At 39.8% G+C, this 27,677-nt stretch overlaps 1 long non-coding RNA gene across 1 annotated transcript; it reads left to right on the top strand.

The window, feature by feature from the left end:
• The first annotated feature begins 950 nt into the window (after window positions 1-950).
• LOC117501738 lies at window positions 951-24,272 on the top strand. The gene is made up of 3 exons (XR_004558075.1): window positions 951-4,125; window positions 9,237-9,245; window positions 24,259-24,272. It is a non-coding gene; the product is annotated as an uncharacterized LOC117501738 (long non-coding RNA).
• Window positions 24,273-27,677: the final 3,405 nt, after the last annotated feature.

Genomic DNA, 27,677 nt, shown 5'->3' with positions numbered 1-27,677 from the left:
TTGAGAACGGCATTGAGACGCTCTGATCGGGCTTCACTTTAACCGCTCCACACGGACAACAGCATTAACATCGCAACATAAAACTATTTTTATATTGTGCCTAAAACTCTTGTGAATATATTCTCTGGGTTTATAGACGTTGTTATTGCATTTATTTTATGTAAACGTGAGAATCACAGGCTGTCTCTCCATTATTCTCAATGGAAGCTGCTGTGAGCTACAATCGCTTCCTGATCATGTCGTTCTGGGGGAAAGTGAAGTTTGCTCTTTAACGTCTTGATTATTGTTCTTTACAACACTGTTTGTCCTCTTTGTTCCAGACTAATATATATAATATGTCTGAAATTTGGTTTGCATTTATTAAATTCCACACAGATTAAACGTAGCAGACACGGATTATTTGTTATAATTGTTTTAGCAAGTTTTCAGGGTATCATGCAGAAGTCTCTTATTAACGTGACGAAAAGCATAAAAAATACATTTTTGTAGTATAATATTCATTTACAATTGTCATCGTGGATTCTCTATGTTGTTTTGACTGCAGCAACTCTCTGGCGCACAGGGGATTATGGGATACGTGAAAACCCCGAATGGCGGCAATCTTGGATTTGTAATACTGGTGGCTTAAAGTGGGTTTTCTGTATCTTAGCTTCTAGATAATCTAGGATCTTGGTTTCAGTGATTAAATGCACTTTTTCAGGGCCAAGGAATCCAGTGGAAAAAATGTATATGTAGGCATTTATGGGGAGCTATGTTGAATTTATATATGTGGCTTTGCCCACATACACATTTTTGTAATTGGCACCATTTGATTCCTTGGCTCTGAAAATGTGTATTTAGCTACTAAAGTGATATATATATATATATATATATATATATATATATATATATATATATATATATATATATATATATATATATATATATATATATATATATATATATATAAATCCAAGATGGCTGCCATGGTGGTTTTCAGGTAAATGGAATTACCTATTTTCTGAATGGCTATTGCAATGCACTTTCAAAAACAACAACAACAAAGTGTAGTTTTGCAATAGGCAATTATATGCTGATAGAATTACAATGACAGCAAAATCTGGCAATGTGTTAGCTCACCATTAAAAATGAGCTGTAATAAAAGTCCCGTTACCCAAATCTCCATGAAATTTCCAATGAAAGCACACAGTGAACCTGACTTTTTGAGGTAATCATCCAAGTTCTGTGTGAGGAGATTTTAACATAATAACATCTGGAATTAATCATTGATAAATCGATTAATAAGGCTAACTGATCAAACAGATTAAAAGCATTTTACACACTTGGCCTTGGCCAGAGTATACACCCAGTTATACGCCTAGTTATTTATTTATATAATTTTAAATCCATCTCTAGTCACATCTGACAAGTTTGTAGCTTTGCTTGTCAGCATGGTTTCTATGAAACGATGGGAGTGTACATTTGCAGACCGGCGGATCATAAAACATATATTTGAATTCTTTTAATTAAATTAAATTGTTAAATTGGTGTATCACATGCATGAAAAGAACCTCAAACATATCGGTATTATATCTCAGCCATCTACCGTTCCTCTTCTCCAGAAATTGGCATTGGCACCAGCCAATGAAAAATACCCCGTATTGGTCACCCTTGAAAATCTGTTGCTCTTTGCTCTTCTGTTGTGATACTGTCCGTCCTCGAAGAAGGTCAAAGAGATTCTGCTGCTCACGTTGACATTTTATATGATTTTTTTTCTTTGTTACTTTTCATGAACCCGTGTTCCTTAAGTTTCGATTTGCATATTGCACTGAAATTGACCTGCCTTCTTTTAGCACAGCGTGCACTTATGTGAAGTCACACATTACCCACTAGTAGATTTTTTTTTTGTTACATTTTTTTATTTAATTTTTTTTTTTTTTTCTTGTATTTGAAACTACTGCACGTTGGGAATCTGCTAGTTTGAGATCTTGACTGACAGCAATGAAGCTGTCATTTTGGAAACTATCTCACGGATAAACTTTTCCCTGCGTCACACACAACTGTGATGCGTCACGAGACGTTTGTGATTCAGACGCTTTCAGCCAATGAAACGACGGGAGACGACTCTGATACTGCTGAATATAAAACAGGTAGAAAATGTGCAGAACTGTGAAGCCTCAGAATGACTTGACTGAAGAAGACGCACTGATTTACTTGACGGCTTAACTTACAGTTAGGTCCATAAATATTTGGACAAGCAATTGTCATTTTTGGCTGTTTATCATAACATAGTTACTTCGAAAGCAGGTGTTACTGTATAAATAGTTCAGTGTAAGTAAGTTTGCCTCATTCAGTTTTAATTTGACACCCCAGGGATGGTGTTTTTTTTATTTTAACCAGTTTTGGAAGCATGCACCGGTGCCATGCATCGTTGCATCCACTGCACTACAAAGCCCTCCCAGGCCATGGATGGCAACCATCCAGGGAGACAACCTGTCCATCCCTGCCTCCCACAAGTAATTGTGGGACATATTCAGCTAATACCTGGGGGCCCCTTGGTGTTTCCACTCATCCTGGGGTCTACAGCAGTGAGGCACCTGTACACAGAATCATACACAGAGAAATTCCCCATATGGTCATAAAGTTGTAGCAGATGTTCCTTCACAGCGCAATCAGTCAGCCTCACCTCAGTCCCCTTAAGTAAGTAAATTTGTTTGACACAGTCATACCCAAGGATTCCCAAATCACCAATTTCCCAGGCATCTCTTCAGTCTCACAGGCTGAGGATGTGAATGTCACTGCTGAAATAAGTGACAGTCTTTGGTTTTTCAACCAAAAGATATTTGGTTTTTCTGGCAAAAAATATGTTTGACTTGACAGTATTGAATTCCAACAACAACTGCTGAAATCAACTCTGGACCTTTTATCACTTCACTAATAACGTGAAACTACAATTAAATTCATTATTCGATACATTCTTCTAAGTAACTGGTGCACTTGGTTACTTCCGGAGACTAAGATGAGGTGTCACTTACACGATGAGGGAATATCATGTATGTTACGGCCATGTGGCATGTTTCTCTGTGTTCGATCCAGTACGCAGGTGACTTAGTGTTAAGGACCCCAGCGGCTGAAGAAGGTCAAAGAGACGTCCATATTTCACCTGTGGCAAATGGATGGTTATTGTTAAAAGGTGGGCATGGACTAGACTAGTTGTCTGCCTGGGTGGTTGTCATCCAGGACCCAGGACGGTTCTGCCAAGTAGGGAATATAGGGATGTGGCACCAGCGCATGCATCCATTCCTGACCTGTGGTTCCAGAAATCTTTGAAGACCAAACACAAGGTGGTTGTGTGACGGGTGACAGAAGAATTATTTCTCTTTGAAACACTTGGCCAGATCAAGAACACCCTCCAAAACGGTAGATTAAAATACAAAATAACCAGAAATTAAACCTGAAAGTCTGCACTTTAACTTCATCATTGTTATTTGCATTCAACTCTAATATGATGTAAAAAAACAACTTTGTAATTGTATAAATATTTCAAATAGAGTGTTTAAATCTCACTGATTGACCCACAAGTCCTTCAAATGGTCACAGAGGCTTCCTTACTATGAAGTCAATCCAATTATTAGGTTTTTTTTTTTGTCGGTTTTTTGTTTTTCTATTTGAGCATTAGTGTAAATGATACTCATTAAGCTGTTCCTACTGTTGGGAGTTTGGGAATATGGAGCGTAAATATTGTAAAACTGCAGGCGATGTCGATGTTACATAAAGCAGCAAATATGAAGTAATTTTTGAACACAGCCTGAATCTAACCACAATAAAACCCATTCAGTGCACCAGTTTTAATGCCAAAGTATCTCTCACTTTCTAGCTTTATCATTTTCATCAGCTTGGTATTTTCTTCAGGATTTATTTGCGCGTTTTGTTGCGTTTTCTAAACTTTTGCACATTAGACTTTGGTATGAAGCGACTCCTTTAGGCTCGTTCTTAAAAATTTGTGCGTGATGTTTTGCAGCTCGAAAGGAAAATGTTGTGTATTAACTCTCCTTCAGTACCAGCTTCGCACACCAGAGGGCGAAATTGCACAGGAATGAAATGGCTGCAGCAGCCTGAATGCAGATGCGATTATGAGTTTAGGAAGTGTTTTGATGTGAGTGTTTGACCAAATGTTTTCTATCCGGCCAAGTTAACAAGTTAAAGAAAACCCTGGAGTCGTCTGAAATCCTGGTTTTTCTTTCAGATAATGGTCTGCATATTGTCCGTACTACCTGTTTGAATGTTTTAGCTCAATTTCAGGGACCAAATGTGAGTTACTGCTGGTGACTCGCCTTTTTGGCTGTTTGTGCATGTGTGTATGGTGACATGTGAGTGTAGTTTTTGCAGTATTTGGCCGTGCATGTGAGTAGAATATTAGGTAATGTCGGGGTGGTGAACCCCCAAAGTGCTTTTTCAGTTTAAAAAGAAAAGGTGGGGGGGGACCTATTGTAGGTGTCACTATGTTTGGAGCAGCTGGCTGGATGATGTCTTGCCTGCTGTCTTTTTTTTTTTTTTCCATCTTCTTTTTTAATGACATGTTCAGATCAGCTCTGCCGACAAAAGTGCAACCAGAGATTTGAAGGTCTTCACCTTGGCGAGCGCTTGACACAATTGCATGTAGACTCAGGTCCATAAGTATTTGGTCAGTGACGTCGGTTCTGTGCACCACAGTGAGGTTGAAGTTGAACAATGAAGATGTGCTTGAAGCGTCAATTCATGGGGTTTATCAAAAATATCACATTAACCATTCAGGAATTTGAGCTGTTTTTATACACCGTCCTTATATTTTCAAGGCTCATAAGTAATTGGACTAACAATTATTAATGCTAATTATCACTTTTGCATCCAGTTTGCATTTGGCAAATCAGGAAGTCAATACGTGAACATTCCCGACAAACCTATTGTGTCTTGGAGCAAAAGTTAACGCATGCAAACAGTATGATACTGTGTGGTAAATCTGCCTGGAGTAGCCAATTCTCCAAAAACGGAGTGACAGTGTGTAACGAAGGAGACTTGTGAGGGAAGCCACCAAGACACCTGTGACAACTCTCACTGGAGGAAATGTGCATTGTGTAACTTTAGTCTGCTGCATCACCATTCATAAAGGAATGGCACAGAGAAGGATTTTCATGCAAGAAAACTGATCAAATCTACGCTTGAGTCTCCCATGTGCCTTCTGGCAAAGTGTAGCTGAAATTTCATCTCCTTTTAAGAAAATCTGACAGTACAGTAGGAAACTTGTGGAGATAAGGAGTTAGGCTACCAATATATAGACCTGGGTTTGATTCCCAGTCATGCTTCATCTGCACCAACCTTGGCTGGGGAACTAACTTGTGTTGGACTGGTGTCCCGTACGTGGGGGGACATTGACTCTCCTCCCCTTCCGGCTACAGAATCCAGGAATAAGCACTGGCAGCACTGGGCCTCAGGGCCTGTACAGGTCTTACGTCTCTGTTCCACAGTTTCTCCCATCACAGCTGCAGAAGCCTATAAGTCCTTCAGAGTTGGCACGGGTGTCTTGGTGGCCTCCCTCACTAGTCTCAGTCAGTTTTTGAGAGCTGCCTACTCCAGACAGATTTAGCAGATTTAATTTAACCCTTTGAATTCAAGCTCAAAGATTTTGTTTCATTTCAACTCCAATGTGGCAGGTTACAGATACAAAATAATAAAAAAAAGTCCAAAATACTTAAGGGCCTGTCTGTTAGAGCCGGTGAACAAACTAAACCTCGCGTAGTATTTTGACATTAACACAAGTTCCGTCAGAGTGTTGTGATTGGTTTTGAAGTAGTTTTGAATTTCCAGCTTCAGGCTGTGTGACTGAGTGGTTGGACGACACTGTGTGTGCGCGTCCTGCGGTATCGACAGAGACGACACCCAGCAACTAATAATCCCCCTGTAGACTTTAAAATGCCATGGCACTGCAGCGAGATGCCCGGTTCAATCATCCTGTCTCTTTCCCAGGCTTGTGACTGAAGCAGCGTGCCGTTGTACAAATGCCACATATTCCCTGTGGATACTGACTGTGTACCTGCTGCCACTACAGGGACGTGCAATGTGTCAACGGACAATACGGACAATCCAAAAGACAATGTTGTACAAGACTCAAAGTGGCACCTGTACATACTGTATAATATCTTCTTTTTTAAATTTTATACCAGCCAAACAGCTGATATTTATAACTATGGCCTATTTATGTACAAGTTGTCCTCCTGTACATACTCAACAGTCAGTTGAAATAAAAAAATCTTTTGCAGTATAAATACTCGAGTGTGCTCTTTGCATGTCATGCAGTGGTCTTTGGCAATAACACGGAAGGCCTTTGGTCTTTGTCTTTCTGTTGTCTGTCTCCTGTGGCCTTTGTGGTTTGTCATCAGTGATGCTGAGAGGGCTGTAGCACCCCCTCCTGGTGAGGAGCTGTAGCTACAAGGCAGAAAAGTTCAAGTGTAAAAAGTTGACAAATGGGGGAGTAAAGGCATTGTCATGCAAAAACATAAATTTTGCACAGCACTTAACAGCATCATAAGATACTCTAGTCTCCATATTCTATCAACACCACCAATTCTGAGCATCTTCTAGAATTCTTGCAGTCTATCCTCTGTTTCTTCACAGTGCTTCCATCATTACTTAAACGATGACAAAATCATGCAAGTGTTCCATTAGTCAAGGAAAAAAAAGTTTTAAATTTTCATTCGAGTCAGAATATATTCCACAAGTGAGCTTTATATTTTTTTTACATTTTATATATTATTTCTCAAAGGAAGCATGTCCCATATTATTCTGATTATAATACAGCCACCCCCCCAAGCCAGGTTTACCTATCAGCTCTTTTGCAACAGTAGGTGGCGCCAAATACCCATGAAATGCATGTATCCCGCTGGATGGAGTCTAATTGTTGCTGGGGAGTGTTTTCTTTCTTTATCACATAAACACTGTGTGGCCTCTGTCCAAAAATGCATCACAGAGAAAGGGGAAATAAATTACATAAGTTGCTGTAAACAGTCGCATTTATTTTTGAAACATGGTACTGCATTGTGCAACAAGAAGCAAAATTAATTTCATTGTTGTGTAATTAATTATTATTTATTTAATTCAGCTACATGGGGTGTGCAGCCAGTACATTCTGAGTGCTGGTGTCACAGACTGAACGGTCCCCCCCTAAAAATCAGTCCACCCCGCCTTCACTGCGCATGCGTCATTCGCCGCAGTTCACCGATTATCACTTAAAACTGCACTCCAGTCATCATCTGTCTCAGCAACAGATATCTGAAGCTTTTGTACTACAATCATTTCCACATAAATTCAGCATTATTTCATCATAAAAGATGGAGGAAGCGATCAGAGCGCCGTAGCTACACGATCTGCTTAGCTGATGCATTTACTGCGCGTCGGTCATTTCATAGCATCACTGAGTATCGCCTCGTTTCGTCTTAAAATAGCCTCGTTTCTGATTAAAACTGACTTTAGAATGATTTTAGAGGTGTTAACTTGTCATCTGATGGTTAATAATCCCATTAATTCATTTGATCGCTTTGGGTGAAGAGACTGTCTCAGACGAGAGGGGGCGGGCCAATTATTAGGGGCAGACAGTTTGGTCGGCGACACTAGATAAATGAGTAGGGTTGTGTCAGTAAGGGAATCCAGCATAAAACAAGCCAACACAACCATGCAGAGTATAAATCAAATTCCCATAATGGATCAGTCAAGGCCCAGGTAACAATGACCGCCACCGGCGCCGTTCCCCAAGAGAGTACCGGCAGAAACTGGGCTACTGCTGGGTGAAGAAGAGAGTGCAAGCAGGGTGGAGAAAGGTGTCAGGAGTGAATTGTGACAGAAGAATTCAGTACGGTGACACTAACAAAAAGACAAGGCAGAGCTGAAGATGTTGCGATTCTCTTTGGGAGTGACGAGGATGGACAAGATTAGGAATGAACATATCAGAGGGACAGCTCAGGTGGGACAGTTTGGAGACAAAGTCAAAAAGGTGAGATTGAGATGTTTTGGACATGTGCAGAGGAGGGACGCAGGGTATATAGGGAGAAGGATGCTGAGGATGGAGCCACCAGGCAGGAGTTGAAGAGGGAGGCCAAAGAGAAGGTTTATGGTGAGGGAGGACATGCAGGTGGTTGGTGTGACAGAGGACGATGCAGAGGACAGGGTGAGATGGAAATGATTGATGTGCTGTGGTGGCCCCTAACAGGAGCAACCAAAAAAAAATTATTTATTATTTATTTATAATGCAGACACCATGTTACCAAGCAGAGGCTAACAAGCCAAAATATTGTCATTGTACAAGACACAAAACGAGTGAACTGCTTTTGTGGTAAACGTGCAATGTAATTAAGCAATTGAAAGCTCTTTTGTAAAACATTGTAAAGGATGATAGGCTTAAGTTAGATTTGGCTTGCTGACCTGCTGTTGTTGTTCTTATTGTCTCACACAGTCCAAGCAAGTTGAGTGCTAAGTAGTATGAAAGTTATATCGTCTTTTTATTCCAGTGTGTGGTCTTTCAGTTTGAGAGCATGATTTTAGAAATTTACTCCTCTAAGATGAGGATGTTTTTCTTCTTGTTTTGTGGTGGCTGGCATCCATCTTAATGGTGTATTACCTCCACATTTGGCTCCAGGCTGTCAATCGCAGTACCTTATTTGCTGTACAGGAGCAGCTTGTCATGCAAGTAGGCTGTGCCGTCTTGTAGCCATAGATGATAATGCAGGGTTTTTTTTTCATATATAAACTGCTTCAAGAATATAAGTCGCAGATCTTCCCAAACTAGTAAAATGGAAAAAAAATGACAGTCTAGAAAATACTATATATTTTATTAAAATAACATTCTAAATCTAAAATAAAATTTAAAAACTAGAGACATTCATCATAAAATGTCCAGCGCACAGTATTATTTTCCATGCAAAGTGCAGTAATATGTACTTGTATGGGGTGGGTATTTGGTTGAAGCCTTATGTGTTTGATGTAAACTGGGATATACAATGAAAAAATTTGAGATTGGCATAATATTTATTTAGAGGATGTGACAAACATTGACCATAAAAAGTCGGTCACGGTTGCCAGCATTCAAAACAATTGCAACCACTGGTGACCTTGAAATGGAGGTCAAGGTCACTGGCCTTCGAACCCATGCGAAGTACTCCTCCAAGGCCTGTACCCACCAAGTATGAAGTTTCTACGAGCAAAAGGTGCCGAGCTATGTTGTGGCAAAGGATTTGACAGTTGTGACCATTGTTGACCTTGAAAAGTAGGTCAAGGTCACTGGCCTTCGAACCCATGTAAAGTACTCCTCCAAGGCATGTACCCACCAAATATGAAGTTTCTGCGAGCAATAGGTGCCGAGCTACGTTGTGGTGAAAGATTTGACAGTTGTGACCACTGGTGACCTTGAAAAGCAGGTCAAGGTCACCGGCCTTCGAACACATGCGAAGTACTCCTTCAAAGCATGTACCCACCAAATATGAAGTTTTTGCGAGCAATAGGTGCCGAGCTACGTTGCGGCGAATTGCGGCCGGACGGATGGACGGACGGACAACCCAGATGCTATATGCACCGCGAGGCGCGGGGCATAATAATAAAAATGTGACTTTGAATAATGCTAACAGATTAATCTGCAAAGAGCTTGTTATTGCCAACCCAAAACAAAGGGATTGTGGCCAAATGTGGCCCACGGACCGCGCATTGGGCAGCCCTGCTTTAAAATTTGGTGCTGATGTGTATCAGAATGTGGATTATTGATCTTGTTTGAAAACTAATACAGTGATTTCGATTAACCCTGTCACTCATAAAATGATAAAGATCTAGAATACTGAAAAGAATCAAACCAGCAGAATTAATTTTGTGCAGAAGCAGTGTCAGTTTGACACGTAGAGCACGCTTTGTGAAAGCGTTATTATTATTATTATTATTATTGTGATGATGTCATTTTCATTCATGGATCCCCTCGTGGTCTCGCTGCCACTGGTTTGATGCTGACAGGACGTGAACGCCAAGCGGATCAGAGAGGCCGCACACCTGCTGGCACAGCTGCCAGCCATTCAGGCGGTTTGGGGAACGGCTGCTGCTCACCGTTCTACGTGCACTCCTGCAGCAAGCATTCTTTCTTGTAAGAGACAGATGTAGAATGTGTGTTTTCTCTACCCCAGCCTGGAGGAAACTGTCTGTTTTCATTTAGTGGTTCGATACCCAAAATAAGCTTCTAGTACGTGATGCTTCATCACTGGCTAGACTGACTGATTCCATAACAGAAGAACAAAAACATAACTTAGATCCAGACACGATGGCTGATGACACGTCTGATTTAACATTTTGTTGTCGCCCCAGTGGTGTGATGCGTTTTTCTCCTTCAGGAGAAAGGATTTGGACCACGAAAGCTCCAGGATGCATCCATGCTTCAACTTAGATCTCTGATGGAAATGAATCAACAGAACTGTGTTATTTTAAATGACATCGCCTTCTATAATTTTTTTTTTTTTAGTGATGGAGAAATGAGGCTGTCACGCTGCTTCTGGTTTGCACACATCAGCAGCTATGCAGATGGTGGTTTCCCAACCAATAACAGAAACATTCTGAGCTGATAAGAGGTGAAACACAACTCAGCAATGAGGGCAGGAAGTATTTCATAACAGGATTTCATCAACTGGGAAATTTGTAAAACAGTCGTAAGACAAAGTTAAATTATGCTCAATCTTTGCAGTGAGGGAATCCTTTATTTCTCCATTTGTGAGTTTTGAGGAGAATGTGTGTGTCATTTTACAAAAATAATAAACCAGTTCAGAAGACCTCTTTAATTCTCACCTGCTCCTGCAAATGTCAGTTATTGATCTTTTTGTAAACAAGAAAACCACATTTTCAAAAGTGCAAACACAACTAACGCAAAATCAAACGTGCTGCAACTCGAACATCCAATCCTAACACACACAGGCCCCATGAAACAACAAGAACAATAACAATAATATTAAAACACACAACAACACACCCATGACAATCAGCTTAATCAGGTCCAAACGTTTTCAATGATCCAAGATATTCAATACAAGGTTTTCACAGTTTTTTCAAGTTTAAAGAAAAAGATGTCTTTCAACCATAAAGAAATAGATGGGGACACTGAGCTTTCCAGGATAATAATATTCTGCATCGTTCTAGCAATGAGGTAAAGACAACTACATCCGCCTGTTAGTTAGTAAGGGACACAGTGGGGACGCCAAGAACTCCAAAAATAGCGATTAGCGGACAAGGCTCCAGCCTGACACCAAGAACATGAAAGATAACATCAAAATACGAAATCCAGTATGGGTGACGTTTGGGGCAAAGAAAAAACATACAACTTAAATCACAGGGAGAGGAGTTACATCTATCACAGAGATCAGAGACATTGGAATAAATTTTACACAATTTGGACTTTGACAAATGCAGCCTGTGTACTACTTTAAATTGAATTAGGGAAAGTCTTGAACAAGATGATGATGTACAAATTCTGTCAACTGCTTTATCCCAGAAACCTTCCCAGAATTCCAAACCCAGCTCTTGTTCCCAATTACAGATCATTTCATTGACTGGATGACTGTCCAATGAGAAAACAAGATTATATATCCACTATATAATAGCTTTCTTATGAGGCATAAGTTCAAATAGGTCCTCCCAAGGATGTGTAGCGGACTGAAAGGGGAACAGCAGAAAATGCACAATGTCTAATTTGAAACACAAAACAATTATCCTTAAAAAGGTCATGTAAACTTTTAATACTCTTCTTACCCCATAGATGAAATGCAGTGTCTAAGAAGGAGGGAGGAAATATCTGATTATTACATAAAGGGCCAAGAGCAGACGCAGAAACACATTTGAAGTAAAGTCGAAACTGATACCATATTTTAAGAGTACAACAGGATTATCTGTGTACCAAGACAGGGACACAGGGAGGCAGGTAGAGAAGCACGACTGAGCTTCTAAATGACCCCAAATTGTATGAGGATCTTTTAGCCAGTCAGTGTATTTTTGAATGTTAGCTGACCAGTAATAAAACATCAAATTAGGTAAAGACAGACCTCCAATGAGCCAACATTTTTGTAAATGATTAACGTAGTCTTGGAGTTTTGCATCCCCATATACATGAGGAAATCATTTGATCAATAGATTTAAAAAAGGTTTTTGGTAAGAACAAAGGAATACACTGAAATAGGTATTAAAAAACCTGGGTAAAATGTTCATTTTCACTATATTAATCCTACCTAAAAAGTCTGCGGCTCACAAAGCTTGATATGATATGAGAGTTACATTCACTCCCAAATTCTTAAAACCAGAATGAGTCAGATGGAAAAGAGTATCAGTTTGTCTGAATCGCTGTGCAGCTATATGTATAGGCAAGCATTCACTTTTTTGTATTTGAAGCCTATATCCAGAAAAAGAGCCAAACCTTTGGAGTACCACCATAATTGATCTTACAGTAAATGGCTAGTTGGATTTGTGACATATAAAAGTAAATTATCTGTGTACAGAGCAACCCTATGTTATGTACCCCCATGAGTCATGCCATGGAACAAGGAAGAGGTTCTGAGACATGTTGATAGTGGCTCTATTGCTAAAACAAAAAGTAATAACCCCGTCACAGCCAGAATCACGCAGAATGGCGTCAGAATGACAAATCAGCGCATATCCTAAAATTGTCGGATTTCAGTTCAAAAACGTTCTGACAGCCCTCTGCGGAAGTCCACCGAGTGTGATGCATATGTTCAAACCCCTCCGGGCGCTGTCAAAATGGGACACCTATCTGACAGCGGTCCATGTGCAGTCTGAGGACCATCTGACCACAATTTACATATTCTGATGGCGGCAGAACAGGATCCGAAACAATTTCAGCGCATACAAGGGAACCTCGAGATGGAAATGGCACGGCAAAGCCTGCCGGTATGACCTGCATGTGCCATGTATAATAATGTCCACCCACCCTGGAGCGCAAAGGAACTGCTGAAAGGCATGCTTCATCATGATAATAATTCATAATTATTATCATGTACAGTGAATGTGAACAGCGGCTATCAAACCGAAAGCATTGTGCGCTACTGTGTGCATGCAGCCACAAATCTGAACAGGCCGTTATATCCACAATAGACCTTAGGGAGGCATGTCTGAACGTTGTGGGGAGAGAACCCTGTTCAAATGATTCCTCAAGAACTGACCAAAGTAATGGGGCGAATTTCATATAAAACTTCTTATAAAAATCAGAAGGGAATCCATCAGGGCCAGCGGATTTGCCTGACTAATGATTTAATCGAGGATGAATTCTCTTCCAGATTAAGGGGAGCATCAACTTCTACTGCTTTTAAAGTATCAACTGCAGCAACTGGGTTGGTGGGCCAATAAGTGAGTGGGTTTATCACCATATTCATAATAGTTACGAGACTGTAGTAACAACTGTTCAGCTTCCCTCATAAAAATCAAGTCAAACTCAAGTTGCAAATTAAAACGTTGCTTATAAACCTCCGGGGAAGATTTCTGGGCATACAGATGGTCAAGTTTAAAAGTTTCTGTAGTAAGGTCTTGTTGTCTATCTCTCCTTGGCCTGGACGGGTGACACAAATAAGAAATAATCTGGCCTCTAAGATAAGCCTTTAGAGTTTCCAATAATAAAGCATTCGAGATGGCATCAGATTTATTAGTAATTACAAAAGTTATCAATAGAAGATGAAACATACTCACAGAAGGCAGAGTCAGCGAGTAGCAAGGGTTAACCTCCAAGGTCGTCAAGATGCATGGTGAGGAGACAAGGCAATATCAAGAGCTAAAGGAGCGATCGATACAAGAATATGTGTGATGAACATGTGAGAAAAAACAATATTCTCTGGTTTATGGATTATGAAATCTCCAAGGATCAGTGTATCAGTTTTGGGTCATAAAGTCAGAAAAAGATTTGGACATAGCAGAGGGGGGTTTATGCTGGAGGCAGATCCATCAAGTACAGGATCAGTCATGCATTTTAGATCACCACCAAAAATCAGAATGTGTGTATTTAAATCAGGGATCATCTCCAAAAGGTTATCAGCAAACTGGACATTACCAAAATCTAGAGCATAGACACTCACCAGAACAGCAGGATTGTGCAGGATAGTCCCGACAATAATTTAATATCATCTGTTTGTGTCTGTTATCATTTTAGAAAGTGAGAAATGTATTGTTACCAATTAAAATTGCGACCCCAGTTATTGAACTTTAAGAGAGGAGTTAGAAGATGCCAGAATGGCCTCATAAAGGTCTCAGATCCATGATTCCAGCTCTAAAATTCACTGCATGAGAAACAAGTGAACATATTGTGTAAGTGGACAATTAAACAAAATATAAACTTGGGGATTCTGCATTAGTTTAAGACACAAATCTGAGATATAGCTGCAGTGTGGGAGCTGGAGAAATGTCCTCCGGTGCCTTTGCACCACTATTACTCACAGCTCCAAGATATTTCCAATACAAGTTCATCTCCTAACCCTCTTTTCTGAGCTCATAGGGTTGTTCGTGTGTACATTCATGGCCTTCACTGCTTGATTATCAAACACTAAATCATCACAGACTGAAAACATTTGGGATATACATAAGCTCATCTCTTAAGCCTCGGTGCAGCAGAGTGATCCTCACACAATGTGAGTTGAGACCCAATCAGAATATGTAACCGTAAAGACCCCTGGCTCAGAATGTGGCCTTCGTATCGACCACGGAGCCACTCGCAGCTATTGTCTTATTGTTTCCTCCACAGGAAATACTCAAGAGTTGAGTGTGAGTGCAGACAAGGAGGTTGGCTGCTTGCTTTGAAAAAACAAAATCACTCCTTCAACAATGTCTGGAGTCAGACCAAGGCTTTTGACCCGACAGATCATTTGGCACCATGGACTTTGCCTTTGTGCTGCTCTGTGGCTGCACATAATGTACAGTATATAAAGAGCAGACAACAGACAAACAGGCCATAATATCAGGCTCCAAAGTCTGTCCCGCTGTCCGGGTAGTGCCTGTCCTCTGAATGCTGAGTCTGGGTTTAATTTCAAAGAAGTGCTCCTGATCCTGCACTGGACATGGCTCATGTTCTCCCAGACGGTGCACATGAGCAAACTTATTCCAGAGTCTATCCTAATATTTGGCATGATGATGATCCAAACAACAACTATGTAGTTTTTGTGAGTTTTTTTTTTTTTTTTAATCAGCTGTTTTAATGATACAGTTTTGTACAGTTCAGCCAAATCACAATCATTTCTTACTTATGTAAGCAGATAATGTTGAGCTGGATATTCAGAATTGGTACTTTAAAACAACAACAAAAAAAATTACACACACACACACACACACACACACACACACACACATATATATATATATATATATATATATATATATATATATATATATATATATATATATATATATACACACAGTGCACTCCAAAAGTATTGGAATACTTGGTACTTCACAGATTTTTTTTAATTTGCTTATGTCATTTCAAATACAAAAAATAAAAATTTCTAAAATTATCTTTCTTAAACTAAAACTAAAAGCAAATCTCTACAACTTGATATAAATTAATTAAAAAATAGAAAAGCCAAGATGATGGGTTGCATAAGTTGCTTTGGTAAAATACCTGTAAATAATCAATTTTATTGCCATTTTTCTTCAGACAGACAACTCAGGGGATGGATACATGAACATTTCCAAGTCACTGAATATGTCTTGGACTTTATTTACATCAGCTATGAAGAAATATAAACAGTATGGCAGTCTATGGTAAATCTGTGTGGAGTAGACAGTTCTCAAAGCCTGACTGACATTTACAAGAAGGAGAAGAGTGAGAAAAGCCACCAAGACACCCAGACAACCCAAAAGAAGTTATATGCTTCTCTGGCTGTGATTGGAGAAATTGTGCATAGTGCATGTTTTGCATTTTGAATCCCCAGTTATACATCTTCATGATGAGGATTTTCTTAAAAAGAAGACCTGAAAGTTCAGCTACAAATTTCCAGAAGGTATAGCTGAGATCCAAGCCTAGATTTGATCTGTTTTGGTGAAAGAAATTCCTTCTCTGCTGAATGTTGTTTGGTCATTCATTCATTCATTCATTCATTCATTTTCTATACCTGCTTACTCCATTTAAGGGGGCTGGATCCCGTCCAGGCAATCATAGGGCAAGAGTTAGGGTCCACCCTGGACAGGACGCCAGTCTGTCGCAGGGCCACATATAGACAAACAAACACACTCACACACACAGTCAATTTAATGTTTCCAATTCACCTAACCTGCATGTGTTTGCATGTGGAAGGAAACCTGAACACTCGGAGGAAACCCATGCAGACACGCGGACAACATGCAAACTCCACACAAAAAGGCCCAGACGGGACGTGATCCCATTACCTTCTTGCTGTGAGGCAACAGTGCCATGTTGGTAGGACAAATACAATTTTTTTTTAGTTATTGGAAAATAATTACGAAGTAATATGAAGCTAAAACAATTTTCATGTTGAATATACAACCCCTGGCAAAAATTATGGAATCACCGGCCTCGGAGGATGTTCATTCAGTTGTTTAATTTTGTAGAAAAAAAGCAGATCACAGACATGACACAAAACTAAAGTCATTTCAAATGTCAACTTTCTGGCTTTAAGAAACACTATAAGAAATCAGGAAAAAAAATTGTGGCAGTCAGTAACGGTTACTTTTTTAGACCAAGCAGAGGGAAAAAATATGGACTCACTCAATTCTGAGGAATAAATTATGGAATCACCCTGTAAATTTTCATCCCCAAAACTAACACCTGCATCAAATCAGATCTGCTCGTTAGTCTGCATCTAAAAAGGAGTGATCACACCTTGGAGAGCTGTTGCACCAAGTGGACTGACATGAATCATGGCTCCAACACGAGAGATGTCAGTTGAAACAAAGGAGAGGATTATCAAACTCTTAAAAGAGGGTAAATCATCATGCAATGTTGCAAAAGATGTTGGTTGTTCACAGTCAGCTGTGTCTAAACTCTGGACCAAATACAAACAACATGGGAAGGTTGTTAAAGGCAAACATACTGGTAGACCAAGGAAGACATCAAAGCGTCAAGACAGAAAACTTAAAGCAATATGTCTCAAAAATCGAAAATGCACAACAAAACAAATGAGGAACGAATGGGAGGAAACTGGAGTCAACATCTGTGACCGAACTGTAAGAAACCACCTAAAGGAAATGGGATTTACGTACAGAAAAGCTAAACGAAAGCCATCATTAACACCTAAACAGAAAAAACAAGGTTACAATGGGCTAAGGAAAAGCAATCGTGGACTGTGGATGACTGGATGAAAGTCATATTCAGTGATGAATCTCGAATCTGCATTGGGCAAGGTGATGATGCTGGGACTTATGTTTGGTGCCGTTCCAATGAGATTTATAAAGATGACTGCCTGAAGAGAACATGTAAATTTCCACAGTCATTGATGATATGGGGCTGCATGTCAGGTAAAGGCACTGGGGAGATGGCTGTCATTACATCATCAATAAATACACAAGTTTACGTTGATATTTTGGACACTTTTCTTATCCCATCAATTGAAAGGATGTTTGGGGATGATGAAATAATTTTTCAAGATGATAATGCATCTTGCCATAGAGCAAAAACTGTGAAAACATTCCTTGCAAAAAGACACATAGAGTCAATGTCATGGCCTGCAAATAGTCCGGATCTTAATCCAATTGAAAATCTTTGGTGGAAGTTGAAGAAAATGGTCCATGACAAGGCTCCAACCTGCAAAGCTGATCTGGCAACAGCAATCAGAGAAAGTTGGAGCCAGATTGATGAAGAGTACTGTTTGTCACTCATTAAGTCCATGCCTCAGAGACTGCAAGCTGTTATAAAAGCCAGAGGTGGTGCAACAACATACTAGTGATGTGTTGGAGCGTTCTTTTGTTTTTCATGATTCCATAATTTTTTCCTCAGAATTGAGTGATTCCATATTTTTTTCCCTCTGTAACCGTTACTGACTGCCACAATTTTTTTTTCCTGATTTCTTATAGTGTTTCTTAAAGCCAGAAAGTTGCCATTTGAAATGACGTTAGTTTTGTGTCATGTCTGTTATCTGCTTTTTTTCTTTTTTTTTTTTTTTAATTAAACAACTGAACGAACATCCTCCGAGGCCGGTGATTCCATAATTTTTGCCAGGGGTTGTATATGTAAATATGCTCTTTTGACCAACCTGTCAGTGATTACAATTCATAAAAAGTCCAAATGTCTGTTTTCTTCTCTTATGAAGTCCACATTTTCACTAAATTTCATTAAAATCCATTTTTGAGTTGTTCTGTGAAATAAAACAAGTGGACAACTAATTTATTCCATAACTGTCTCTCATCGTTGGGTTTTACTGATTGTGTGTAAAGCCATCTAAAAGTCGATTAAATGATGGCAGGAGGTTTATTCAGCTTGTCCCTTGCCGTTGGAGTCAATGTGCCGCTGTACAGTTGTTTTAGTAATGATAATACTATCCGTTTTTATGGGGACACTGCCGCACTGTCCGTCCTCTCTCCCTTTGATATTAATTCATGATGAGGAGGAGAAATGGCCTCCATTGTTCTGCGGAGCGTCTGCTCGACACTCCCCTGCTTCTGCTCCTTAAGGACAATAATATACGATCCCGGTCCATGTGGCGTCGAAGAATAGTTTGTGATGAGGACTATTGTCTGGACTAATAGTTGTCGCGTGCGAGGACAATGTGACAAACACCAAGATACACCCGATTCTGGCTTGGAGTCTCACAGCAGGCAGGAAGGACTGTAACCTTTGATGATGACGGCTCACAAATGAACCACAATCTGCTCTTTGACCATTACTTAACAGCTAATTTAGTTTTGTTTTTGTTTTTTTCTGAAGTATAGAGCCCAAATAAAAGTGGCAGTGTGAGAGCAAAGGTCATTAAATCTGAAGATGCACATTCATACTGCCAGTTATATGGTTCAATAATTGGGCCGTGTCTAATAAAACTGCAATAAAATCTAACAAATCAGTTTTAATGTTCAACAACGGAGAGTGGAGGAATTTTATTACCAGTTTTCCTCAATTATAAATTAAATTCCTCGCCTACAGTCGAGCTAAGGTTGTTCGTCATAAATGCCACCAGAGGGCAGCATCGCATTCTTCACTCTCTGGCGCTGGCAGTTTCGTTGAGTGACGTCATCCACCGGGATCTCCACACTGATTAACCATCACTCATTTAGCCAGTAAATATCCATATTTTAAAGCATTAGCTTCACAATCACATGTGACACAAGAAAGTAAAAAAAAATCAGCTTTTTCTGGGTTTATTAACTGCATGTTTACAAAAGGTTTCACATGCTACAGATTAATATAAGAATATAAGCTAATTCAAAAAGCTAACTGAATAGGAAAGAATATAAAGGCACTGAACATAAAGCTACAAATTTAAATATAACTGACCATAAAGCTTTATAAACCTAGCTGGAAAAAAAAACATACTTAAATGTGAACAGATACAAAGCTAACACAGTAAAACCTATCTGAACGTAACACTTTGTGAATATAATGGCAACTTCATTTAAAAGTAACTGAATATGTCTCTGATGGATAATCTAAATTTAAAACTAACTGAAATTACTGCAGCAGCACGGTGGATTAGTGGTTAGCACTGTTGCCTCACAGCGAGAAGGTCATGGGTTTGATTCCCACCTGTGGCCTTTCTGTGTGCAGTTTGCGTGTTCACCCTGTGTTTGCATGGGTTCTCTCTGCAACCGCCTAATTGGACTAAGCGGTTGAAGTGAGTGAAACTACTGCTAACCAAATACAATAAAAAATAAGGGAACTAATATAACTAAGGGAACTAACTAATATAACGTTAACCCAACATAAAGCTAACTGAACAGTTACCTGAATGTACAGGTAACTGTGTATAAATCTAAATGTATAACAATGTATAAAGATAACTAACTGAATATAAAGTTACCTGAACGTAGAGATAACAAGCCAAAGGAACATAAAGCAAAAGAAACATAAAACCAACTGAACATAAAGCTAACAGACTATAAAACTAATTGAATATAAATTTACATGAACATACAGCTAATATAAAACCAAAGGAACATAAAGCTAAAGAACCATAAAACCAACAGTATGTAAAGCTAATTGAATATCAAGATACCTGAATGTACAGTTCTGCATATAAATCTTCTACCATTCTGTCAATCCTCAGATGATGATGGCATTGACACGAGATGTTTCCACGTCGTCCTGTCGAAGTTAGTTCTACAGCTTTTTCTATGCTTATGCCATGTATCTTAAGGTCCTCCTGTATATTATTCATCAATGTCTTTACCTGGCATCCTCTGCTTCTCCATCCAGGGATATAGCAGTGCAGGACTCTTGTTGGTAGTCTTTCCTACTTCATTCTTTTAACATGACCAAACCCCTTTAGCCTCTTCTTACGTATAACGTCAACCACTATTTCGGATGTGCCTACTTGTCTCACAACTTCATTTCTAATTCTATTTCTTCTGATTACCTTTAAAATTCTTAGGAAGCAGTTGATTTCCATCGGTTGTAGCCTTCTTTCATCTTCTTTCTTCAGTTCCCAGCATTCAGAACCATATATCAGTACCGGCAATACCAGTGTTTTATAAACCATATATTTAGTTAGTTCCCACTGACCTTCCAGATTTTGTGTAGCTTTCCAATTGCTGCTGAAGCAAGCCCAATCCATTTCTTTATGTCTCCTGTACATCTGCCATCTTCTGATACCACACTTCCGAGGTATGTGGATTCCTTTACTTGCTCCAAACTTCCATTATTCACTGTGATGCTTATGTTGGTTCGCTGTTCATCACCTTGGTCTTCTGTTCATTTATTTTCAAACCAAATTTTCTGCAGCAGTCGTTCACGCTATCTGTTATTTTCTTGTGCATCTGCTGAAGTGTCTGCAATCAGCAGAGGTGGGTGATACCGGGAATTTTGGTATTGACCCGATACCAAGTAAATACAGGCGCAGTATTGCCAATATCGATACTGATACCAATACTTTTCATATTTAACCCTCTGGGGCCAACGCCGTCATATACGACGGCTAAGACCAAGCTTTACTAAGTTATAAATAATTTTTGAATGATATGAGATAGAAACTTACTTTTTTTGCTGAAAAGTTAACTCCATGGACCTTCGAGCCAGCCATCAGCCATCTTTGTACTCCTCATAGAAGTTGTGTGATGATGTGCACAATATGAGTGTCCAGTCGGAATTGGTTCACTGTCACATGGTTTTCTAAAATCCAATTGTAGGGCAGATTTACCTCACGTGAAAAGCCAAAGATCATTTTCAGGAGTGATATGTTACTAGTTGGCCCATTTGAATAGCCCCCTGGGTGCTCCAATGAGTACATACTATTAGTACATACTCAGTGTGCCCTGTGCCATTACGCACAGCGATCAGTGAAAGCAGGAGCAGACGGAGAGCCTCTGATGACAATCTCACGTGCTCAAACAAAGAGTGTGTAACTATCAGGATTGCTCCACTAGTTTGCATGTGAATGTTAATGGATAACTCTGTTGCTTTCTCTGCATAAAGCACTGTTTACCATATCAATTGACAACAAAACACATAGACCATTTTGTATTGTTCAAAATGTGCATTTGTGTTTATTGTTTGAACCTTTTTGTTGTACAGACTTTCACACAAGACCTCAAATTACCTTTATAAAGTGTCAAAACAGTTTTTATTATGTTTGCTGTGTGTTTTGAATAAATGTGTGTGGAAAATTATTTTTCGCTTTATTTTTTCCTTGCCTATTTTTGATTATAAACCTTTATTACACTTATAAAACACAACAAAAACATATATATTCTGAAAGCACAGGTTATCCTGAAAAAAAAGACATAAAACTTGACTGTGGGATGCAGGGAGAACTGTTAACAGCAATAATAAAACATTTATGACAGGCAAGTGAACTGTCCAAAAAATGCCCTCAGACCCCAGAGGGTTAAGCATCATAGAGCCAAAGGATCCAAAAGACCTAGGATAGAATTTCGCCAAACATTGTATGTGACAACAAAATACTTTATTATCACAATCAACATTTTTGTTTAAAAAAATATCACTCAACACAACTTAAAGCAAAATCTCCTGAGGTAGAGGGCTGACAAACCACAATACAAGGGTGCGCTGCTCCGTGTTGTGTGACACAGTGCAGCGCTGCTCTTACAGAGTGTACACTTTGATGAATCTGCGTGCGCAGCAGTCAGTGCGTGCGGGAGAGAAAAAAAGCTTGAGTATCGATCTTTTTACACGAGGATCGTTCAATATCAATACCAGCATTGGTATCGATATTATCGATATTAGGATCGATCCACCCACCTCTAGCAATCAGGTCAATGTCATCAGCAAAATTAAGATTGTTGATTAGTTATCCATCTGCACTCACGCCAACAGTACAGTCAGCTCATGCTCTTTGCATCATAGCTTTGAGCAGTAACAGGAAAAGGTATGGTGACAGACTACAACCTTGACAAACTCTAGTGGTTACTGCAACCCAATCTGTCAAGTCTCCATCAACTCTAACTGCATTCACACACTTACTATTGTTATTTCTACCTGGTCCTTTTTAAATAAAATTCTGCCCCTTACCAAAAACCAAACCACTGTATTCCTCTTTCTGAGTTTATTCAAGGTCATGTTAGAAACCAGGCCTGGGACCCTCACAGACAGTGTCCATCTTGTGAAAGGCCCTTAAAATGAGTCATACAACACTTTTTATACCTTGTGGGTGTTAACATGGGTGTGGTTTAGTCTCATATTTCTAATGTTACTGGCTCTCACCAACAGGGGAGCTCTCCCTGTGTCTGAAACTTGGACAGTTGATAGAGTAAAACTTAACATATTTCTCAGAACTTCTAAACAAATAACACAAATACTTAACAGCTAACATAAAACAAAGAATTAGCACAGCTATTATCTAACACTATATAAGTCTAAAAAGAGTACAACCAGTCACTTTGGAATTCCTGTATATAAATCTAAATGAATATAATGCCACTGTGTTAATCCAATTTTCCAAAATCCTGCCTTTTAAAACACTTTTTGCACAAGCATATCAATATACTTTGCCAATAGTAAGCCAAAACGAGATAGCACAAAGTTAATAGTTAATTGCTAATCCTGATGGGGAGTGAGCCCGCCACTAAGTTAGCTTGGCTATAGCTAGCATGTCCAGTACCTAACTTGAAAATGTACCATGTTTTTTCAAATATAACTGTTGGGCTATTACTTAGTTACCAAAAAAATAAACAAAAAAAAACAAAACAAACAAAAAAAAAAACTCTGAACTTGTTGCATTAGATATTTATGATGTATAGGATTACACTGGAAAAAAGAACGTACAGTTAGCATTTTGCTGTGCTCATAACACAGCCTCAGCTCAAACATGCAGAAATATTTAGCTTTTCCACTTAATTCGTAGTGTTCCTGGCCAATCAGAATAAGAGTATTGAAGTTTTACACTGTTGAATTATCTTGCCTTTCTTTTTGTCTCACTGAATTTGGTTTCACTTCTCTTTTCGGATGGGAAAACACCATTTGGCAGCGATCCCTATCAGATTGGCTCAAAAGCACACTTTACATGGTGCGATAAGTCTCTCAGGGCTGAGATAACATCAGCGAGGGCCATGTGTGACTGACACTTCAGCCTCTCTGGCGCTCATTTACGTCACATGTTTGCATCAGTTGTGACAGCAAAGTGTGCTTCATCCTCATCAATAATGGATTCATAACTGTGAAACTATTTGTCACAACTGCTTTTTGGGATCCAACCCACAGCCCTTATGTAACAACACAGTCTGAGGAGTGAAATGCCACAGATGGGCAAGTTGGCGTTCTTCAGGATGGTGGGGACAATGGGGGACCCCTATCAGGCTGCTTCCAGACCTCCCTGCCCAGACTTCAGCCTTCCTGCCAGACGTGGGCCCCTGACATTTTGACTGAGTGCGCCGGATAACGAGCCACCGCTGAGATGTCGCTGCTGATTGGGGCAAAACTTGCCATCCTGTGGCATTCAGGGCCACTTTTATCCCCAGCCATTACTTTCAGTCTACTGGCTGGGACGCTGACCTTTCTGCCAGTGTTTGCTGCAAAGTAAAAGCTGATTAGCGCGGTTGTGCCGGTCTGGAATGTGACAGTGATGGCTGGAAGGTGTGAGCTGAGGCTGCAGGCTGCTGTGCACCAAATGAGAGATTCAGGCAGGTGCAGCGTTATGTAATAAAACATAATGTTGGATTTGTGTTGACTGCAGCCCCTTTAAAATGGTGACGATGCACTGAGTCAACTGTAACCACGCGAGGAGGAGACGGGGTTTGCAGTGTGGATTTATACACACTGTTTTCCCCCCGGCCATACATTAATTATACAGTCACAGTGAATTTCATAAAAACTCTGATGCAGGATCTCTCATGTACAGTAGTGTTCAGAATAATAGTAGTGCTATGTGACTAAAAAGATTAATCCAGGTTTTGAGTATATTTCTTATTGTTACATGGGAAACAAGGTACCAGTAGATTCAGCAGATTCTCACAAATCCAACAAGACCAAGCATTCATGATATGCACACTCTTAAGGCTATGAAATTGGGCTATTAGTAAAAAAAAAAAAAGTAGAAAAGGGAGTGTTCACAATAATAGTAGCATCTGCTGTTGACGCTACAAACTCAAAACTGTTATGTTCAAACTGCTTTTTTAGCAATCCTGTGAATCACTAAACTTGTATAACCACAGTTTTTCATGATTTCTTCACATCTGTGAGGCATTAATTTTGTTGGTTTAGAACCAAGATTTTGCTCGTTTACTAGTGTGCTTGGGGTCATTGTCTTGTTGAAACACCCATTTCAAGGGCATGTCCTCTTCAGCATAAGGCAACATGACCTCTTCAAGTATTTTGACATATCCAAACTGATCCATGATACCTGGTATGCGATATATAGGCCCAACACCATAGTAGGAGAAACATGCCCATATCATGATGCTTGCACCACCATGCTTCACTGTCTTCACTGTGAACTGTGGCTTGAATTCAGAGTTTGGGGGTCGTCTCACAAACTGTCTGTGGCCCTTGGACCCAAAAAGAATAATTTTACTCTCATCAGTCCACAAAATATTCCTCCATTTCTCTTTAGGCCAGTTGATGTGTTCTTTGGCAAATTGTAACCTCTTCTGCACGTCTTTTATTTAACAGAGGGACTTTGCGGGGGATTCTTGCAAATACATTAGCTTCACACAGGCGTCTTCTAACTGTCACAGCACTTACAGGTAACTCCAGACTGTCTTTGATCATCCTGGAGCTGATCAATGGGTGAGCCTTTGCCATTCTGGTTATTCTTCTATCCATTTTGATGGTTGTTTTCCATTTTCTTCCATGCGTCTCTTTTTTTTTTTGTCCATTTTAAAGCATTGGAGATCATTGTAGATGAACAGCCTATAATTTTTTGAACCTGCGTATAGGTTTTCCCCTCTCCAATCAACTTTTTAATGAAACTACGCTGTTCTTCTGAACAATGTCTTGAACGTCCCTTTTTCCTCAGGCTTTCAAAGAGAAAAGCATGTTCAACAGGTGTTGGCTTCATCTTTAAATAGGGGACACCTGGTTCACACCTGTTTGTTCCACAAAACTGACGAACTCACTGACTGAATGCCACACTACTATTATTGTAAACACCCCCTTTTCTACTTTTTTAGTAATAGCCCAATTTCATAGCCTTAAGAGTGTGCATATCATGAATGCTTGGTCTTGTTGGATTTGTGAGAATCTACTGAATCTACTGGTACCTTATTTCCCATGTACCAATAAGAAATATACTCAAAACCTGGATTAATCTTTTTTGTCACATAGCACTACTATTATTCTGAACACTACTGTATTCATAATCTAAAATATAACGCAATGCAAAACACCCTCTGCCATATGAGCATGTAATCAATGAAAGAGTGTGTAGAAAGAATGTGACCTTTTGACCCCTTAGAATAGGTCAAGGTTAGTCATATTTGAACGTATCCAAGGTCTGTGTCCCAAGAATGTTCCCTGTGAATTTGAAGACTCTGGCAGGAATAGGACTGGAGTTATGCTGAACACAGAGAGACGGATGGACGCAAAGTCTTCATAATACCAATGGCCATATTTTGGCCTTGCGTAAAAATGTGAATGACAGTTTAAAAAACAAAACAAAACCCAAAGTTGTAGATTAATGCATTTGTATTGTAGTTATACTGAACAGTAGTGGGTGCAGTTTAGCTAATCTGCTCAACCCAGTCTCAATCTGCTGACAGCTAATTAGTGACTAGTTTATCCACTCTTTGAAAAGCATTTGCAGATCAGTTAGCTTCCACTAAATTAGTTTCACTTTAAGTCAGCTAACATAAAAATAAAAAGTTCAACAGTCAAAAACGTAAATCCTAAAATCACGTTTGTTCCCAATGAAGCTCATATGCTAATTCAACAAGCGAAACTGGCACACCGCGAGAAGGCAACAAGCACAACCTCAAGGAAATAGAGGAGCAGGAGGTCAAGCCAGACTAAATATTTTAATTAGTTTCTTAAAAATTACTTGTATGTGTATTGCTATTTCTTAATATTTCTTTAATTTAATACTTGCTGTACTGTGAGTAAACTGTATGTTGAATGGAAATTACTGATTAATTTCCTTTATTCATTGAGTTATTTATGTACTGTTGTGGGCTGGGGTGTTTGGCTGGCTTTGTTTTTGTTTTCTGTTTCTCCCACCAGGTGGTATGCGTTCAGGACTGAGTGGCTGATGTGTGGCTGAGTATTAGGACCTCACCCTGAACACCTGAGGCTTGTTATCACGTGCAGGTCATCAGGACTCACAGCTGTGGTGTATCTCTCTTGATCAGAGATTGCTGCACTTAAACCTTGAATGCACAGTGTGTGATTGCCAGAGACTCGACCTTGTGAGCAGACGTGTGAGATCGACGTCAGGAGAACAATCTCACCATTACTTACGCAGAGACCGCTCCAGGTTTGACGCCACAGTCTGTGAAGGAGGATTGGGTGAGGTCTCACGCTCTTCAGCACACTTCCTGAGGTAATTTGGTTTTGGTGACTTTGATGAAGTAATGACAGTGGATTTGGTGTCCCTCACACCTTGTTATATTGAGCTGTTACGCTATGCTAATCGCCTAATCAGCTTCTGCTGCAGTGGAGATTTGAACTGAGTTGTTCCGTGCCTGCAGGGTGAGAAGCTGAGTTATATTAAAGCCAGGAAGTGTTTGCTGATTGTGTGCACCTTTGAGCTGTGTGGAGAGTGTTGGACTCACCTCATGATTTCTTCCTTTGCAGACTCGGTTTGTCGCGGCCGCCTGGGGGGTGTCAGCAGGGTCCCTGGGTCCGAACTGCTGTGGCTCCGGACCGTTTGCGCTGCTGAGAGCGCGCCGTGTTTCCACCTCACCAGACCGTGGACTTTTTGGGTTGTTTATCACTCCACTCACTATTATGTTTATTAAATTCTGTTACCTTTTGAACTGTGCTCTGCTTATTTTATGCTGGGTCCTGTCAAACGCTGGGTCGGTGCTCCGACCGCGTCCGACACGTAACAGTAGTCTCTGGCCATTTAACAATGGACCAGCGGAAGCAGAGACGGTATTTTTGCCGG

The sequence above is a fragment of the Thalassophryne amazonica genome, chromosome 20, assembly GCF_902500255.1.
Source record: "Thalassophryne amazonica chromosome 20, fThaAma1.1, whole genome shotgun sequence".
Taxonomy (NCBI): Eukaryota; Metazoa; Chordata; class Actinopteri; order Batrachoidiformes; family Batrachoididae; genus Thalassophryne; species Thalassophryne amazonica.
This window is presented reverse-complemented; position numbering and strand designations above follow the sequence as displayed.